Below are 11,957 nucleotides of genomic sequence, written 5' to 3' on the forward strand. Positions count from 1 at the left end.
GCACATCACCTCAAAGGGGTGATTCCAGTCAGGGGCGCGTATTATCGGAGAACTTATCAATCTGTCCTTAAGAAATTGGAACGCGACCTTGCAGGTATCAGAGAAGTCAAACTCCACATCGTTCTGGAGAAGCTTCGTCAGAGGCTGGAATATTTTTGCGAAATCCTTGATAAACCTTCTATAGAACCTAGCTTGGCCTAAAAAGGCTCTGATCTCCTTCTGATTGGTAGGATACGGCAGCTTTGCAATGACTGCTACCTTTGCTGGGTCGACCTCTATCCCCCTGCTTGACACTACATGGCCCAGGACTATTCTTTCAGTAACCATAAAATGGCATTTCTCGAAATTCAGCACCAAGTCCTTCTGGCGGCATCTTTCCAATACCCTGTTCAGGCTACGCAGCCCTTGATCAAAGTCGTCCCCATAGACAGTAAAGTCGTCCATGAAGATCTCAATGCAGTCTTCCAACAGGTCAGAAAAAATGCTCATCATGCATCTTTGGAAAGTGCCTGGAGCATTGCAAAGGCCAAACGGCATTCTCCTGTAAGCGTAAGTGCCAAAGGGGCAGGTAAATGTCGTCTTTTCTTGGTCATCTGGATTTACAACGATCTGGAAGTAGCCACTATAACCATCCAAAAGCTGAAGTACTGCTTCCCTGCCAATTTCTCCAACATTTGATCAATGAATGGTAGATGGAAATGATCCTTCTTCGTAGCTTGGTTCAGTTTTCTGTAATCTATGCACATCCTCCACCCCGTGACAGGCCTAGTCGGAATCAACTCATTTTTTTCATTTTTCACGACTTGGATTCCTCCTTTCTTGGGTACCATGTATACCGGGCTGACCCAATTACTATCTGGAATGGAGTAGATAAATAATTCCGATCGATACCAACTTGACAATTTCCTTGAGCACTTCTTCCCTCATGTTGGGGTTGAGTTTCCGTTGTTGGTCACGGTGTGGCTTGGCTCCTTCTTCCAGTCGGATGTGGTGCATACACAAGTCTGGGTTGATGCCCACCAAATATGTCAGCTTCCAACCGATAGCCTTCTGATTCTTTCTTAACACTTTCAGCAATCTATCTTCCTGCCCCTGGGTCAACTGACTATTGATGATGACGGGTGTTGTTTCTTCCTCCCCCAGGTAGGCGTACTTAAGATGTGCTGGAAGGGGTATGCTGCGAGCCGTTGTCTTAGATCGAAGGGAAAGTTGGGAAACTGTTCTACCGTTGGTTGAATTCGCCTACAACAATAGCTATCAAGCGACGATCGATATGGCTCTGTATGAAGCTTTGTATGGCAGGAAGTTTCAATCCCCACTCTATTGGGATGAAGTTGGCGAGAGGAAGATGTTAGGACCCGACGCTATAGGAGAAATGACCGAAATTGTACATCAAATCCGCGTAAGGATCAAAGAAGCTCAAGCTAGGCAGAAGTCGTATGCTGACGTGCGTCGAACGGAAATCAAATTTGATGTTGGTGACAAAGTATTCTTGAAAGTATCCCTGGTGAAAGGAGTTGTGAGGTTTGGAGTGAAGGGCAGGCTGAAACCGCGTTTTGTAGGACCGTACGAGATTACTGATGAAGTATGCCCTGTAGCGTACCGCTTAGCGTTACCTCCCAGTTTTGGGAACGTGCACAACGTGTTCCATGTGTCGCAGTTGCGCAAGTACGTGTTCAACCCCAAGCACGTGATTCATCAAGAAGAAGTGATCTCAACCCCCGACATGAGCTACGAGGAAAGACCCGAGGCAATCCTAGATCGGAAGGTGCAAGAGTTGCGAAACAAGTCTATAGCATCCGTGAAGGTGTTGTGGAAGCACCATGGTCCCGAGGAAGCCACGTGGGAGTTAGAAGATAAAATGAAAGAAAAGTTTCCTGAGTTGTTTATGTGAGATGATCAAATTTCGGGACGAAATTTCTGTTTAGAGGGGAAGGATGTAACATCCCAAATTTTGTGACTTTTATTTAAGATATGTCGATTGGAAATCTCATTTACGAAATTTAAATTGTTGCTACGTGATTGAGTTTGATTATGCGGAATAAATCGTCATGGGGAAATTGGAATGAAGTGCTAGTTATATTTAATGTGGGAAATCAATTTAAATAAAGATCATCCATCATGTTCTAGCCAAATAAAGTGGCTACTGTCGGCCCCTCCAATTATTGGAAATTTTCTTAGATTTAATTAATTGTTTTGGGATATTCATCCAAATTAAATCCAAATCAAATTATCCCTAAATTGTGCTACATGAAACTCGAACTCTAACCTATTATTTTTGTGAGTTTCGGATATCATCTACTTGAATTAAGAGGATGAATTAGTTTCTTTGATAAAATTGGTACCTTGTTGATCCCTTCATTCATTTTAAATCCAATTAAATCTTGCCACATTTTATTCCCTCACCCCAATTAAATTAAGAGTTGCATTATTTCCTTGTGACTAATTAAGCCAATTTTCGCCCCCCTATTTGTAGAGGAGAATATATTTGTTTCCTATTTTGTGGAATTCCCTTTATTCAATACCAAATTAATACCTAAGCCAAATTAACTGGGGATGTGAATATTTTCCTTCTATTGTGTCTCCATCCCACACTTTTTTTTAGCTTAATTTCCTTGGGGGAAATCTATTTTATTGCTGCCTATTTTATGGGAGTCTTTTCTTATAAAGAAATTACCAAATTTAAATCCTATTTTATTTAATTGAGGATTTAAATAATTTCCTTGTGCACACCATCAAGATTTTCGCCCCTTCCCTCATTATTTCCTACTTGGAGATTTAATTTATTTTGTTCCCTTGTTTATGGAATATTCATTGACTTATTTCCTAAATTGTGAATCTATTGCTCTCCAAGTAAATACCAAATAAATTCCTTATTGAATTTATTAACCTAATTTTCAAAATTTCGCCTTCATTTTAATTGTGGGATTATATTTATTGGCCTCTATTTTATTCCTCCACAATTAATTAATTAATTAATGGGATTAAACCTAGGACTATATAATCACCTAAACTAGCCCTCATAATTTTCGTGCCTCACCTCTCCTCCCTCTCTTCATCCTCTCCAAAATTTCTTCCATCATTGTTCTTGCATCCATTGAAGTTTGATTTTCAAGAGTTCCCGACGAATCGCATCAATCTTTGCTTCTACCGTTTGGTTTTCGATTCAAGAAGGTATAACTAAATATTTTCCTCATCTTCTCCATTGAAACCTTGTTCTTGATTCCTTCATACATATAGTGAGTGTAGGAATCATAGATCGCAAAACTAATCGGTGAAAATTTGTGTTTGTATAAGAAAAACTGTGAATATGCGATTGTGAATGAATATGTGTAAAGTTTGAATGATTCATTGGTGAATGATGTGTGGTTATATGAGAACATGATTGTGAGAACCTTTTGAAGCATGTTTGTGTGTGGGAAGCATGAAAAATTGTGTTTGGTTGAATGAGGAAGAAACCCTAATTTCGAAATTTTGAGACCTGAAAACTGTGGTGTTCGGACAGTGGATTTCGACGCGTATTTGACTGAACAAAGGATCTTATTTTGGTTCCAATTTTTAACTGAGTAATCTTCAAGGTGTTTTCTGTGTGGTGTGTAAATTTCAACCCATTTTTACAAAAGATGAATTTTTAATAAATTTTTGAAGTCGACTGCGCAATTCTGCCAGAAACTTGTATTCTCGCCCAAAACGTTTCGTTTTCTATTTGACCGACCAAATGGCCTCATTTTGATGTGAATTTTGAACTGAATGAAATTCGAAGTATCTTCTGTGTTTTGTGAAAATTTCAGCCTCATTGGGCATCGGATGAATTTTTGGTGAATTTTTCAAATGAACTGCGCAGTGCTGCCAGAATTTTTATGTTCCGACCAGAGAGTTGCATTAATGTTTTGACTGACCAATCGACATGATTTGAGTGAGAAATTATAACTGGATGAACTTGAATGTGTCTACTGTATTGTGACCAAATTTTAGTTTCATATGAGGTCGGATGGATTTTTGGTGATTTTTACAAACAAACCGCGCAGTTCTGCCAGATTTGTTGTTATGTGGAAATATCACTTGTTGCCAAGTTTTAATGAATTATATGATGCATGTATGATTTGGGAAGGTATCCTGTGACGTGATTATGTGTGACACGTTGAGAAATATTATGGCATGTTGTTCCTTAGGTTGATGAATGTTGGGATGGGTAAATTAAGGGAATGATAAAAGGAACGATAGGACATGCATGGTAATGTGAATTTATGGAAGGCTGATTTGTGTTGTGATGATTGGCAAGGGTTATTGTGTGTACGTGAGCACAAGGAACGAGGGTTGCCTTAAGTGGATATTGAATTGATTAAACCAACGAGGTGGGCTTTCTTTACAAATCTTTTTATTTTCCGAAAATATGATGTGGTGTTATAAGGGTGGTTTAACTTGTTATGTCATGCCATGGATTGTTTTTATTGAGATAGTGTGCCTGATGCCTAGTTCGTCTGAGTTTACTCCGTTAGGCTATATGGCTGTGTTGTGAAATGAATTCGGGTCTGAGTAGGGCCGCAAACCCTATCAGGCTGTGTACACTGGTGAGATCGGGAGCCGTCCTTGCTAGTCGGCCGGTCTCGTGGGCGAATAGTGTGGCCAAACTTTCGTCGCACTGTGGATTGATGATTGTGATTTATGGATTGTTGAGAAAATGGGGAGATTATTTGACTGGCCAGTCTATGAAACGTTTTTGTGTTCTCGATGATATTTCTTTACTACGTATAAAACTCGAGATCACTGGTATGGATGACATACCTGTATAAATGTTTTCGGCATGAGCCCATTGAGTACAACAAGTACTCAGCCCTGCATATGTTTTTCCCTATGTGCAGGTTGAGCGGGATGTTGCGGTGGATGTTGAGTTGGCCTAGGAACTTTGCATGCGTTGTGTCTTCATACATAGACGCCATCCTTGACTCTCTTTAAACCTTATTTCCGCTGCTATATTTTTGAACTATGCCTCAAGACTTTATTCTGTTTCGTACTGTGTTTGAGCATGTTTGATTGTGTTAGGCGTTAATCTGATGTTTACCATTTTACTCTGAAATGGTTTTTCGTGAACTAAACCAAATGTTTTCTTTTGGAAGTTAATTGGATTTTAATATTTATTTTCTCCGCTGCTTCTTTTGAAAAATCCTTTGCCATAAGTCGTTCCTAATTAATAATAAATTTATAACATTAAGTTTCTTTAAACTAAAAATTTGTTGTCTAAACTTTTAATGAACTAAAATATTATTCCTTTAAGCGAATTAAGTTTTCATTTAAAATGTTATCCTTAAATGTTGTCTTTAATGTTATCTCGTGGTCACGATCGCCTTGTTTGTAGTACCCCTAGTATGGGCGGTCGTGACAGAGTGGTATTAGAGCCAGGTTCTTTCGCTCTGGTCCGAGAGTCTTCTTTCACTTTAAGTCTAGATTAGTGAACCCTTATTGACTAGAAGTGTCACGAAGGCTCAACATCCAAGCATCACGCTCAACCAAGGAAAGTGAGGTATGTTTTAAGTTGTTTATGAAATATGAGAATGATGTATAAGATTGATGATATGATGAGGATGGTTTGGGCAAAAGAATGCATGAGCATGTAATTACGTGATGATGTGATGTGATTCTAAATTCATGAATAAATGATGTGAAAAGGACATAAATGTGAGCATGATTTGCGTGATGATCTAAACACGTGTTATATGTGTGAAAACGATATTGTGATAGTGTGATTATGTGGAATATGAGCATGATTGACAATATGATCTAAGCACGTGTTGTATGTGTGAATATGATATTGTTATGGTATGATTATGTGGGACATGAGCAAGATTGGTATGATGACCTAAGTATGTGTTATATGTGTGAAAGTGATGACGTAAGCATGTGAACATAGGAAGATGGAATGTTTTATACGAAAGATGAAGATTGATGAGTTGTTTTGAGAATGTTGTAACTTTTTTAAAAAAAGTTTGTTTCAAACATATAGGTGAAGTGCATGGTGTTTGATTATGTGGGAAAAAAAAACTTTGAGGTTGATGTTTTACAATGGTAAGGACTAGTTGTTCATAGTGGAATTTGATTGACAAAACTATAACATGTTATGGGAAATTGTTGAAAATTTCATAAAATCTTTGAACCTTGAACGAAAGCATGTTAGTCCGTTTCTTTTGGGAAAATTTAGATCTGGAAGTGAATGAGGAATATGACGTAGTTATGCATGGCGATATACGTTTATGCATGTTGAATGTTTTGGTATGTGAATCATGTTTTAAGTGATGAATTATAAACGTAAAGGTGTGAGGTAATTTATGAAAGTGTTGGTAGAAGAAAGTATGATACTATGAACTTTGTTGCAAACCTAGAATGCCAAAGATGTCTGTTTGATCGAACGATATCAAACTTAGTTGTTACAACTACAATATCACTTTTCTGAGGGATAAGATAAATGGAAATATGTAGTGCGAATTCAAACTCCATTAGATGATTACAAATTCACTATCGTTTTTCCTGAACGATAAGAATAAAGAGAATACGAAGAGACATTACGTACAAAAAGAACTTCAAGAGGAGATGCTAAATGATTTAATCCTACAACGGGGAGAGATCATACTTGTGATCTAAGATGTAAACTCATTCTTGCGTCAAAAGTGGTGGTGCGACGAAGATGACTGTTATAGCACGTTGGGAGCGCGAGTATAATTGCGATGTTTTAAGAGAATGGTTTTTATGAGGTTCAAAGAATATTATGAAGATATGGATTCCGACTATCATTATTAGTGGCAACGATATGAAGAATCTCAGCGTGGAACCCACAGCTCCTTGAGCGATGTTACCAGTTTCGGCCCGCGAAAGATGAATGAGGAGGTGCGATTTTAAAAGCTAGAACGAACTTTTTAATCAACAGTTCTTACTTGGATTCTAAGGAGTTGTCTTTCTGGACCTTTCAAATAATCGTGAGCCCCTGCCTATTTAACATCTTGTTTCACTCACTCTTTGCAAGTAACGCTTATTATTTCTTTTCATCCATTGAGTCATAACTCACTTTCAGTTCATGGAAAGTGGTGTTGCCTTCATAACTTTGGACACTTGGATTGATTGTAGTCTTCCTTGACCTATTATTTACGGACAATATTTTGACCTTGTGAGCCTTTGCTATTAAACTTCATTTCTAAGGCTGCTTGCAGTTATGTCCTTCAACATGTTCACATTTCACAGACATGTTTTCTATGGGATATTCTTCTTCGAAATATTTTTTCAGCCTTTCATTCTGTAACCATGTCTGTTCAAGATCTTTCATACAGAGTGAAATTCTTTTGGTTCTGTTCCACTATACTTATCATTTCCATATTATAACTTTTCTTTTTACAAAACAAAGTTAAGGCCTACATTTTGTACCTTGCCTTATCGAATTCAATCCACTAGATTTTCTTTCAAAAGTTCCTTTGACCTTCGTAGCCTACTACGAGAATTGAGATTTAATTCGATTCCACCCTATATTCATGATCTATCTTATGTTCTTTCAAGCTCCGTGGAGATGATCATATCTAATTGTTGCAAGTTAGTGAGACCCGAAAGAGTCGAGCTAGAGACGTTGTTTTCTTGATTAATTCTGCAACCTTTCTGCTTAAGACACTTTCAGCAGTGTAGCTACAATTTTGAATCAATTCATATTCAAGTAAGACTGCTTGATCAATTTTCGAGTTCTTAATGCTACACTTGGAGGAATGGGTGAGGTTGAGCTTTTCGAATACACTTTATGCGGACGTGTTTGTAGACAGGTTGAATTGGGTTTGAGGTTGTCTTCACCTGGTGAAAGTTTAATTGATATTGTGCGAACTTGCTCGAACATAGAGTTTGTGTTAGGAGAATTAGGAGTAGTGGCCTAACTGTTGTACGTTATGCCTTTGGAGAACGTAGTCATAATTTTGGGAATGGATTGGCCGAGAACCACGCAACGAGTCACTGTAAAGAGAGACAGATTTCTTTTCAAGCCCCGGGCAAAGAGCCGACTATCTTATTTGGGATCTCCATGAACCGACGAGCCTCCATAATCTCCGCTTTGCAAGCAACCACGATGATAAGAAAAGGGCGTCCGGCGTATCTTGTGTACTTGAACGGAGAGGAAAAGAAGGATTTGAAAGTGGGAGACGTGGCAGTAGTACGAGATTTTCCCGATGTGTTTCCCGAAGCTTTGCCTGGACCGTCACCCGACAGACAGGTAGAGTTCACTATTGATTTGAAACCAGGGTCTGCACCAGTATCAAAGGCGCCATACCGAATGGCCCCTAAAGAGTTGGCAGAGTTGAAGATCCAGTTGCAAGAACTGTTAGACTTGGGTTTTATTCGACTAGTGTGTTACCGTGTGGAGCGCCAGTGTTGTTCGTTAAGAAGAAGGATGGAATAATGAGGATGTGCATTGACTATCGTGAGCTTAACAAGATGACCTTGAAGAACAAGTACCCACTGCCAAGGATTGATGATTTGTTTGACCAACTTCGAGGAGCGGGCGTATTTTCGAAAATGGACTTGAGATCGGGATATCATCAACTAAAGGTCCGACGAGAGGATGTGCCTAAGACTGCTTTTCGCACTCGTTAGGGCCATTATGAATTCGTCGTGATGCCATTTGGGCTGACCAATGCCTCGGCCATCTTCATGGACTTGATGAACCGAGTTTTCCACGAGTACCTTGACAAGTTTGTGTTAGTCTTCATCGACGACGTTTTAGTACACTCGGAGAACGAGGAGGAACATGAATGGCACCTGCAAACTGTGTTGGGAACGTTACGAAAAGAAAAGCTTTATGCCAGGTTCAGTAAGAGTGGGTTTGGTTGACTCAAGTGAACTTTCTTGGTCCTATCGTGACGGCTAATGGAATTCAAGAGGACCCAGTGAAGGTCGAGGCTGTGCAAAATCAGAAGTCACCGAAAACGCTGAGTGAAATCCGTAGTTTCTTGGGATTAGCGGGATACTACCGACGTTTCATCGAGGGATTCTCTAAAATCGAGAGACCAATGACACAACTATTGAAGAAAGGAATCAAAGTGGTTTGGACGCCGGAGTGCGAGGTGAGTTTCCAACTGTTGAAAGAGAAGTTGACTACAACACCTGTTCTAGCTGTACCGGCAGCCGACAAGGACTTCGCCGTCTATACTGATGCATCGAAAGTAGGACTTGGATGTGTGTTGATGCAAGATGGGAAAGTGATAGCATACACTTCCCGATAGTTGAGACCGAATGAATTGAATTTTCCGACTCACGACTTGGAACTAGCAGCAGTAGTGCATGCACTGAAAATTTGGAGACGTCATCTCTATGGAGTGAGATGCGAAATATATACGGATCACAAGAGTCTCAAGTATTTCTTCGAGCAAAAGGAGCTAAACATGCGGCAGCGACGTTGGTTAGAGATCGTGAAAGATTACGACTGTGGTATTCACTATCATCCGGGCAAGGCAAACGTAGTAGCCGATGCTTTGAGTAGGAAGAACCAACCGCAATTTGCTTATTTCCTAACGCAAGAGGAAGCGTTGATTCGCGAACTTGACAGAATGAGATTGGAGATAGTGAAAGCGCCTGAGACAGTAGGAGGAAGAATCGCGACACTAGTGATTGAGCCAGATTTGAGAACCAAGCTCATAGAAGCCCAACGACGTGAGGAGAAGTTGGAAGAACGTGTGAAGGTGAGAGCCGAGAAGCTTGATCACTGCCGTGAGGAGGCGGATAATGCTTTGACGTGCGATGAACGATTGTGTGTGTCGAGCGATGAGGCGCTAAAAGACGAGATTTTGAGTGAAGCGCACGACACGCCTTACACTGCTCACCCTAGAAGCACGAAGATGTATCGAGATTTGAAGCAACGTTTTTGGAGGAATGGAATGAAAGGGGACGTAGCGTCGTATGTGGAGCGATGTCTAGCATGTCAACAAGTGAAGGCCTTACACCAACGGCCATATGGGAAATTGCAACCAATTGAAATTCCCGAGTGGAAATGGGAGCATCTAGCTATGGATTTCATGACGGGTTTGCCGAAGTCACAAAAGGGCAACACTGCGATATGGGTAATTATCGAACGACTTACTAAAAGCGCGCACTTCTTACCGATTAAGATTACTTATGGAGCGGACAAGTTAGCTAAACTCTACGTGAGTGAGATTGTACGTTTGCATGGAGTGCCAAAGACCATTGTATACGACCGCGATACAAAGTTCACATCGAAATTTTGGATGAGTTTGCAATGGGAATTGGGCACACAATTGAACTCCAGCATTGCTTATCATCCGCAATCGGACGGGCAGTCAGAGAGGACGATTCAAACACTTGAGGATATGCTGCGAGCCATTGTCTTAGATCGAAGGGAAAGTTGAGAAACTGTTCTACCATTGGTTGAATTCGCCTACAACAATAGCTATCAAGCGACGATCGATATGGCTCCGTATGAAGCTTTGTATGGCAGGAAGTGTCAATCCCCACTCTATTGGGATGAAGTTGGCGAGAGGAAGATGTTAGGACCTGACGCTATAAGGGAAATGACAGAAATTGTACATCAAATCCGCGTAAGGATCAAAGAAGCTCAAGCTAGGCAGAAGTCGTATGCTGACGTGCGTCGAACGGAAATCAAATTTGATGTTGGTGACAAAGTATTCTTGAAAGTATCCCTGGTGAAAGGAGTTGTGAGGTTTGGAGTGAAGGGCAGGCTGAAACCGCGTTTTGTAGGACCGTACGAGATTAGTGATGAAGTAGGCCCTGTAGCGTACCGCTTGGCGTTACCTCCCAGTTTTAGGAACGTGCACAACGTGTTCCATGTGTCGCAGTTGCGCAAGTACGTGTTCGACCCCAAGCACGTGATTCATCAAGAAGAAGTGATCTCAACCCCCGACATGAGCTACGAGGAAAGACCCGAGGCAATCCTAGATTGGAAGGTGCAAGAGTTGCGAAACAAGTCGATAGCGTCCGTGAAGGTATTGTGGAAGCACCATGGTCCCGAGGAAGCCACGTAAGAGTTAGAAGATAAAATGAAAGAAAAGTTTCCCGAGTTGTTTATGTGAGATGATCAAATTTCGGGACGAAATTTCTGTTTAGAGAGGAAGGATGTAACATCCCAAATTTTGTGACATTTATTTAAGATATGTCGATTGGAAATTTCATTTATGAAATTTAAATTGTTGCTACGTGATTGAGTTTGATTATGTGGAATAAATCGTCATGGGGAAATTGGAATGAAGTGCTAGTTATATTTAATGTGGGAAATCAATTTAAATAAAGATCATGCATCTTGTTCTAGCCAAATAAAGTGGCTATTGTCGGCCCCTCCAATTATTAGAAATTTTCTTAGATTTAATTAATTGTTTTGGGATATTCATCCAAATTAAATCCAAATCAAATTATCCCTAAATTGTGCTACATGAAACTCGAACTCTAACCTATTATTTTTGTGAGTTTCGGATATCCTCTACTTGAATTAAGAGGATGAATTAGTTTCTTTGATAAAATTGGTACCTTGTTGATTCCTTCATTCATTTTAAATCCAATTAAATCTTGCCGCATTTTATTCCCTCACTCCAATTAAATTAAGAGTTGCATTATTTCCTTGTGACTAATTAAGCCAATTTTCGCCCCCCTATTTGTAGAGGAGAATATATTTGTTTCCTATTTTGTGGAATTCCCTTTATTCAATACCAAATTAATACCTAAGCCAAATTAACTGGGGATGTGAATATTTTCCTTCTATTGTGTCTTCATCCCACACTTTTTTTTAGCTTAATTTCCTTGGGGGAAATCTATTTTATTGATGCCTATTTTATGGGAGTCTTTTCTTATAAAGAAATTACCAAATTTAAATCTTATTCTATTTAATTGAGGATTTAAATAATTTCCTTGTGGACACCATCAAGATTTTCGCCCCTTCCCTCATTATTTCCTACTTGGAGATTTAATTTATT

Source organism: Salvia splendens, chromosome 20, assembly GCF_004379255.2.
Source record: "Salvia splendens isolate huo1 chromosome 20, SspV2, whole genome shotgun sequence".
Lineage (NCBI taxonomy): Eukaryota > Viridiplantae > Streptophyta > Magnoliopsida > Lamiales > Lamiaceae > Salvia > Salvia splendens.